Source organism: Tamandua tetradactyla, chromosome 2 (genome assembly GCF_023851605.1).
Source record: "Tamandua tetradactyla isolate mTamTet1 chromosome 2, mTamTet1.pri, whole genome shotgun sequence".
Taxonomy (NCBI): Eukaryota; Metazoa; Chordata; class Mammalia; order Pilosa; family Myrmecophagidae; genus Tamandua; species Tamandua tetradactyla.
The window spans coordinates 35,653,042-35,662,517 of record NC_135328.1 but is presented as its reverse complement, the minus strand read 5'-3'; positions in this window follow the sequence as shown (position 1 = coordinate 35,662,517).

Sequence of the window (9,476 nt, the reverse complement as noted above, 5' to 3'; positions counted from 1 at the left end):
AAAAAAAAGTGTAGTGTAATAAAGGACTTGGACAATAAAGAATATTGTCCCCAGTTCCTGGGAGAAGTCCTCTAAATCTTTGGAATTTTCTGTGATGGGCACATCCTTGTGATTCATGGCGGACCACAGGGCACAATTTGAGAGTTCAAGCTAAGGAGATGACTCAGGGTGGGGGCTTTGTACCACATCCCATCAGCCTGACCTCTGGGGAGGGTAGGAGGGAAGGGACTAGGAATTGAGTTCTCCCACATGGGCATTGATTTCACCAACCATTCCTACACAACCCCAGTAAAAACACTTGGGCACTGAAGTTCCAGAGAGCTACCATGATTGGTAAGATACATCAATGTGCCAGGAGGGTGACAGGAAACTTCATGTGGGACCCTCTCAGGCCCTGTCCTATACCTCTCTTATTTGTATCTTTTCTGCTACAATTACACTACAGTCATAAGTACAGTCCTGTGATCAATTCTAGGAAGGCTATCTTCCTAGACAAAGCTAGTTCTAACTGGAATTGGCCCATCTGAAATGTACGGCAGCTTAAACCTTAACCTATAGGTGACCTGCACCTCATTTTAAAACTAAAAATCATGCCCATCATGTTAAGGCCACCATTTTCTTACATGTGACTAATTATTGAGTAGGTGAGGATTGAATACATGCTTAATAATTAGACTATCTCTAACTTTGTCATCTTGAACTATTATACTCATTATCTTAAACTTGCTTGACTTTGAATACTATAAAACTCTCAGAGTTACTGCACTTTGATGAGACCCATTAGCTTCCTGTTCTCTTTGCTCTGTGCATTGCAATAAAGCTCTTTCTCCCTTTGAAACCCCAGTGTCATGAGACTGGTTATTGTGCACATTGGGCAGAGTAACCATGCTTTGATCAGTATCAGCTGGTGTCCGAAATGAGGGCAGGACTGGGCCCTTACCCCGTGGAGTCTGACCTAACTCTGGGTAGAGTCAGAATTGTATTGTAGTTGGTGTCAGAAGTGTCTGGATTGAAAAGCCAATGGAAACCTGAACGTCATCCTGGACAGCCATCTGATGTGTGACTCCCCTCTAGACAGAGCTCTATCCAGACAAATGTTTCCAATTTGTATTTGAATGCTCCCTGATGTTGGAGGGCTCTCTCTCTCCAAAGAAGCCCCTCTACCTTTGGACAGTGTATTAGTCAAAGTTCTCTAGAGAAATAGAACTAACATATGGATAAATAGGGAAAGATAGATTTATTATGGGAATTGGTTCATGTGACCATGGGGATTGGCAAGTCTGAATTTCACATGGCTGTCCACAAATTAGAAACTCTGATAAAGGTTTTGATGACTTACCCAGGAGAAACTGGCTGACTGAAGGAGAGATAGAAATTCTCCTTCTTGACTGCTGAAATTCTCAGTTCTCCCTCTAAGGCTTCCAACTGGTTGGATGAGGAGACTCCTTTCACCACTGAAGACGATGTCCTTTGTTGATTGTAGATGTCATCAGCCACAGAGACAGTCAACTGACTAACGGTTAAAATCTACTCTCAGTACCCTCAGGACAATAATTGGGCCAGTGTTTCCTTGACGAAAACACCTGGATACTATAACCAGGCCAAGATAAAACATGAAATGAACCATCATAGCTCAATTCTTCATCTCTTTCCATTCACTCATCAGGTCTTCTTTAAGCGCCTCCTGTGTCCCAGGCATTGTGCTGTGCACAGAGATGCAATGATGAGCAAAAGCCAACAATGTCCTTGCCCTAACAGAGCTTATAGACTGGTGGGTGAGATAACCAAAGAGAAACAATCACAGAAAATAAAAAAAATGCAACGGGAAAAGTATTGTAACAGAGACACATGGTATTGCAAGGTCTTATGGTGGGAAATATTTGGACTTGGTTAGGAAGGATAGGGGAGACTTCTGACAATGTTTAGCTTTACTCAAGTCCTATTTTTCTGGAAAACAGCAAATTTTTAGAAATCTCCCTACCCTTTGTGTTCCAGAAAACAGCTTACTGCAAAGAACCACCGTTCCCCATATGACTTAGATAAGACTCACGGATGTCCCCTTGTTTCCCTATAACAAGGCCAGGTAGACTCTCCACAATCCCAGTCTCATAAATGATTAACTAAACTACTTGCCCCAACTCATATTTCTAAGGAAAATGCCTAGTGAGCAAGCATTGGTTGAGATTCTCTTCTTCCCCCAGGTCCCTGAATTTCGGAGTAGGCTGGCCCTCTCAAATCTATTATCTGATCAATTTTCACCCACCAGTTCTTTCTTCTGTATAAAAGAAAAGCCCTTTCCACCTGACTCTTGAGAGACCTGATGGTCAGGGCCTTCTCCCTATTGCAATAGGCCCCTCCATCTATTGCAATAACTCCTCCCCCCTTGCAATAATTCTTTCGCATAAAGTCTCTCCTTAACAAACCTGGATTTTTTTTTTTTTTTGACATTTCCCTGAGGATGTAATGACTGAGCTGGCATCTGAAGGATGAGTAGAAATTAAGAAAAGTGTTAAAGAAGGGAGGAAGGCCTGCTTCAAGAATGGTGGTGGATGTGAATGGGGCATGGCAGACTGGGGGCAATGGGAAGAGACTAACAAGATGGGGCAGAAGGCAAGCTGGGGGAGAACAAGAAGTTTTGGGGTAGGGCAGCACTCAGCACTTGCTGTTACCCCAAGAGAGTAGTGGAGCCCCCAAAAGGTTTTAGACAGGGCCCTACTCATCCCAGATCACTGGAGTTCCATCCTCAATTCTTCCCCTGGCAGTGACTGCTCTCCATCTGTGAGCCTCCTGTGTCAGATCATCCCTCTCCCCCCAGGATTCCTCTGATTGCTTCGGCAAGTCCCTACATGTTCTTCTCACCATCCCTAATGACTTGGAACGCAGGCATTTTAGGATCTGAAAGAGACACACCTAGAATGTTGCCTTAACAACTGGAATCTCAGTAGCTTGAGGGTGAACAGGTGGCCCAGGGCCCAGGGAACAGAAGGGCAAGTTTTCAGGAACTTGACTATCAGAAAAGTCTGGGGTTCTCCCCTTGTGCACCCTAGTCCACTCTCCACTTTCACTCACCTGTATACATTTAGACACACTTCAGACCTGGATTTAAATCCATCTGGGGCGTAGCCCATCCTGACACTGCTCTGGGGCTTGTGGTTTCTCTGAGGGGGTAGGAGGCCCTTTGGAAGCTTAAGGAGTGCAGGTAAGGTTTCATAAGGCTGTATCAGCTGCACCTGCCCTCCTCTCTCCCCAGTCCCCATAGTGTGGGTTGAACTGTGTCCCCCCAAAAGATGTATTGAAGTCCTAATCTTCAGTACCTCAAAAGGTGACCTTACTTGGAAATAGGTTTTTTTGTAGATGGAACTAGGCAAGTTAAAATCAGATCATAAGGGAGTGGGGGTCCCCTTAATTCAATATGACCAGTGACCTTATAAGAAGGGGAGAGGATAGTAGGGGGCAGGGGTGGAAGTAGAGAATGGGGAGTTAATGGTGATTGAGTACAAAGTTTCTGTTTGGGGTGATGGAAATTTTTGGTACTAGATGGTGGTGACGGTAGCACGACATATAGTGACTGTGCCACCGGACAAACGCAGTGGGTTCTCTTGCCCCATGAGCTCAATGACCATTTCCTAAGACACCAGAGTTTCAAAGAGAGAAAGAGTTTATTGCTAGGTACATAGCAGGAGACTAGATAGCTTATTGGCCCAAAATCTGACTCCCTGAACTGCAGTAATTCAGATAGTTTTATAGAATCAAAGGATGGGCAGGTTTTAGGATAATGAGTCCAGTAGCCGCAGATTGATTACATGATTACTCACAGAATGTATGTAAGAAAATGGTAGCCTTAATATGATGGTGGGTGTAATTTTTAGTGTTATAATAAAGTGTGGGTGACTTGTAGGTTAATGTCTAAACTCCTGCATATGTCAGGCAGGCTTATTTTGGTCAGATCCAATCTTGGTTATCAAGATAACTTTGGACTTGGGGTGGGTTAGTTCTGGGCTGACCCAAGATCCTTCATTAATAAATATTAGGGGCTGTCTTTAGTGATAACAAGAATCTAAAGTTGAAAAACTAGATAAGTGAGTACAAATGAAGGTTAGTCACAAGGTTTTTGCAGTCACAGGAGCATGAGGTAAAGGGTATACAACCAGTATCAGAGATCAAGGCAGCTGAATTACAATTTAGAGATTTCAGGTAATTCCTTCTGTCTACTCCAATATATCAGAAAGCAAAATGGAGTATCCACATGATGATTCAGTAATCAAAATCACCCGTCACATCCTGATTTCTTGGTTACAAATGCATACTGAACGCAATCACTCAATTGCATACTCGAAAGTGTTTAAAATGTGAAATTTTATGTTGTATATATGTTACCTGTGGTAGGTTGAATTATGTACCCTAATTTAGGCATATTCTTAATCTGAAACCCCATCGCTGTGGCTGTGAGCCCACTATAAATAAGACCTCGTGAAGATGTTATTTTAGTTAAGATGTGCCCCAAATACATGAGATTGTGTCTGAATCCATATAACTGGAGTCCATGATAAGCAGGAAATTCAGACATAGTAAGAGAAAGCCCTGGGGAGGATCCAGATGTCAGAAGTCAGTGGGAACCCAGAAGAAAGGAGAGGACATCACCATGTGATGGGAAAGCCAAGGCACCCCAAGAATTGCCAGCCGGCCACACATAATGCTACTGACTCAGAAGGAAGCAAGCCTCTGAAAGCATAAAATAATACATTCCTATTGTTTAAACAAACCCACTGTGTGGTAGTTACCATAGTATAACCAAGAAATTAAGAACTAATACATGATTATGATTACTGAATCATTATGTAGATGTTTTTCTTTCTATATTGTAGAATAGGCAGAAGTTAATTCCTGAAATTACTGAAACTCAACTAGTCTCAGCCCTGTGCATAATTTACTACTGTAATGATAACAACTCCACTCTTCTTGTTTGAATCCATAAAAACTCTGAACTCCTTAGACTCAGGGAGAAAGATTTTCGGGCTTATAGGCCATTTGATCTGCTTTGTGCATAGCAATAAACTCTCTCTTTGACACTCTGTTGTCATAGATTGGCTGTTAAGCCCATTAGGCTGAGAAATTTGTATTTGTTTGGTATCAATAGCAGCCTGGAAACAAGACATTACCACCATAAAAAAAAATGTTCTTAAACCCATGGAGCTGTATTACACAAAGAGTAAGCCCTAATAGAAACTATGCGCTTTATTTAATAATACAACTAGAGTAATGTTGGTTCATCAGTTTTAACAAATGCAATATGTTAACTTTAAGAAGTGTGTGTGTGTGTGTACGGGGGTTATATGGGAGTTTTGTACTTGCTGCATAATTTTTCTGTAAACCTACAACTGCTCTAAAAAATAAAGTCTATTAAAAAGAAGATGAAGCAGGAGGAGGAGATGGAGAGAGAAGACACTGAGATGGAGAGAAGTTGGCCATACCACTATGGGGGCAGAGTTTAGTAGTGTCACAAGCCAAGGAATGGCGGTCACTGCCAAAAGCAAAGAGAGAGGCATGGGACAGATTTTTCCCCACAAACTTCAGTAGGAGCATGGCCCTTCGCACACTTTGATTTAGGACTTTCAGCCCCCAGAACTGTGAAACAATAAATTTATGTTGTTTTAAGTTACCCTGTATGTATGGTAGCCCTAAAAACTAAGACAGGCCACTTCATAACCCTGCCCCATCCAATGCCCCTGAGCTCCAATCCTGCTGGACAGTGAGGTTTAGGCTAATAACTATGGTGTGATAACATAATCGACCATAAGGTCTGTTTCAAACACTTTGTACACACACACCAGATGCACATGATGAGATACACACCAGACATATTCATATTCAGACAGACCATGCCACAAACACACATACACACACTCACACATTTAGGATGGTTGTTTCCAAACCTGACAGCTCATCAGAATCACCAGGGAAGCCTGTAAAGTGCAGATTCCTGGGCCACACATCCAGATATTAATTCAATCTATGCCTGCAATGAGGCCCAGGAATCTGCACTGTAACAATGTGTGGTAGGTAGAATAATGGCCCTCTCTCCAAAGATGTTTACATCCTAATCCATTATCTGTGAATATGTTGCATTGCATGGCAAAGGAGAGTAAAACTGCAGGTGGAATTAAATCGCCAAACAGATGACCTTAAAATAGGGTGATTATCCTGGATTATCCAGATGGGCCCAATGTAATCACAATAATCTTTAAGAGTGGAACGGAGGGAGGTGTGCTAGTTAGAAAATGTTGTGTACCCCGGAAAAACCATGTTCTCTTATCCCCATTTAATATTGTTTAGGGTGGAACACTTTGATTAGATTTTTCTAATCTAAGTACCTACCAGCAATTACTGGTGTGGGTACACAATACACAATTGTGGATACGACCACAGATGGAGCTCTGATTTTGCCCATTTAAGGTGTGTCTTGATTAGTTTACTGGAGTCCTGTAAAAGAGGAAACATTTTTCAGAGAGCTCAGAGCTGGCAAAGCCAACCCCAGACCCAGATGTTTGGAGATGCAGAAAAAAAAACACCCCCAGAGAAGCTGTTTGAAACCAGAAACTAAAGGACCAGCAGCTGCCAGCCATGTGCCTTTCCAGCTGACAGAGGCGGACCCATTGGCCTGTCTTTTTTTTTCAGGAGGTAGCTTCATTATTTTTTTTTTATTATTAATACAACCAATCGACATACAACATGAACATTCTTAACACATGAAAATTCCACACTTGGTGTGCAATCAATGACTCACAATATCATCACACAGTTGTATATTCATCACCATGATCATTTCTCAGATTGTTTACATCACTCCAGAAAAAGAAATAAAAAAAACAACTCATACATACCATACACCTTACCCCTCCCTCTCATTGACCACTACTATTTCCCTCTACCCAATTTATTTTAACATTTGTTCCCCCAATTATTTATTTATTTTTAATCCATATTTTTGCCACTGGCCTTTCTTGAGTCAAGGCATCTTTCTCTGTATGCCTTATTTTGGCCAATTTTTATGGCCTTAGAACTGTAAACTTGCAACTTAATAAATTCCCTTTATAATGTCATTCCATTTCTGGTATATTGCATTCTGGCAGCTTTAACAAACCAAAAGAGGGGAGCAAGAGAGTCAGAGTTAGAGAAGGAGATGGAGAATGGAAGCAGAGGTCGGAGTGATACGATCTAAGAGCTCAACCCACTGCCGCTGGCTTGGAAAATGGAAGGGGTGCCAAGGAATGCCAGGAGTCTAGGGAAGCTAGGAAAGTCAAGGAAACAGATTCTCCCCTGGAGCTTTCAGAAAGAATAACAGCCCTGCCAACACCTTGAGTTTAGCCTGATGAGATCTGGGTCAGACTTCTTAACTATGAAACTGTAAGATAATAAATGTGTTGATTTAAGCCACTAAATTTGTGGTGATTTGTTACAATGGCAACAGGAAACTCATACATGAGAGTCCCAGCTAATTCTGGTGCAGGGTCTGGAAACCATGGTGCTTGCCTGACCACCCAGTCTCTGCTGCAGAAATGAATCTCTTAACCCAGATGGAGGCAGGTGTTTGGAAAAGAGATTTCAAAGGGGCAGCTCCTTAAGGGTCCCTGAGTGGGGGCAGATACTTCTCAAGAGTATTGCATTCTTTTTAGGGAGGTATCCATACCAGTAATGCTGGTAGGTACTTGTTTTAGTTTGCTAAAGCTGTCAGAATGCAACACACCAGAGATGGATTGGCTTTTATTAAGGGGATTTATTTAGCTAAAAATTTATAGTTCTTTGGAGGAAAAGCAGCTAGCTTTCCTCTGAGGTTCTCTCTTACATGGAAGGCACACAGCAACGTCTGCTGGCCTTCTCTCCTGGCTTCTGGGTTCCAACGGCTTTCCCCAAGGCAATTCCTTTCTGCATCTCCAAATGTCTGGGCTGAGCTGCGAGTGCTGAGATGAGGTATGCTGAGTTGTTTGGGCTTTGCTGAGCTTTCTTCTGACCTCTCTTTTTCAAGTCTCCAGCTAATTAAATTAAACCTCACTCATTGTGGAAGACACTCCCCTTAGTCAACCACAAATGTAATCAGCCATAGATGCATTTCATATACTGATAATTTAAGTCCACAGAAACAGAACAACTGGGCATCATCACTTAGCCAAGCTGACACCTGAATCTAACTACAACAGCACTGTCCAGGTTATTTCCTTGAAGATTCCTGAATGGAATCAGTGATGAATAGGCCAGGCTTCCAGCTTATGAGGAGCTTAAAAAAAGGAGATGAGACACATGTGTGACTGAATGGGAATCAAACCCATGAAGACCCAGAATAATGAAGGACCAATGACAGAATATCAGGTACTGACACTGAGTGCACAGGACTTCCCTGTGTTGTCATAATCTGCACAGGAAAATCCAGAGCCCCAAACTTATCACTGTGCAGCTATGTGACCTGGACTCTTCCCAAGGCTCAGATTCCCCATGTGCAAAAGGGACACTTCCCACTTTCAGTCTTCTTCTTTCTGTTTTGGGTTGCTAAAGCTAATGAAATGCAGTGTATCAGAAATGGACTGGCTTTTAACATTGGGGATTTATTAGCTTTCAAGTTACAGTTCTTGGGCTATAAAATTATCCCACTTAAGGCATCAGCAGGATGATACCTGGACTCTGAAAACAGACTGCTGGCATCTGGGACACCTCTGTCACATGGGAGGGCACATGACCAGCATCTGCTGGCCCTTACCTCTTGGGTTTCGTTGCTTTTAGTTTCTGACTTCAGGGACTTTCTTTCTCAGCGTCTCTGGGTGTGTCCTTGTTACTCAGCTTCTCTCTGGGGCTTTTTATCTGAGCTTCTCTTAATTTCATCTCTTAGCTTCTCCTTAGTTTTATCCTCTTACAAAGGACTCCAGCAAGAGAATTAAGACCTATCCTGAATGAGGCAGGTCATATCTCAATTGAAATAACCTAATGAAAAGTCCCACTCACCATAGATCTACACCCACAGAAATGGATTAAAAGAGCATGGCCTTTTCTGAGGTACATAACAGCTTCAAACTACCAGAGCAGTGGAGTCGTCCTGTGAGTTATTCATTCACAAACATCTCTAAGCACCTACTACATGCTGACCCAAAGCCAGAGTTGTCACATATATGTTTTCAATTATTCCTCAAAGCACCCTGAAACAGAGACGATTCACTCCATTTTACAGATGAGAAAACTGAGGCTTTAAGTGACTAATGCATTTACCAAACATCATGTAGCTAGAAAGTAGCAGAGTCAAGATTTGTACCCAGGTCTGACTCTATAAGCCAGGGCCCCTTTTATCCCAATATTTTCCATCCATTCTTACCAAAAGTCTTTTAGGAGCATCTATTCATGGGGAGGCCATGCAGTAGGCATGGCAAAAGGGAGTGGTAGAGAAATGAGGCAGAGGCAGGTCGCAGAGTTGCAATTCAGTGGAAATGAGGAAC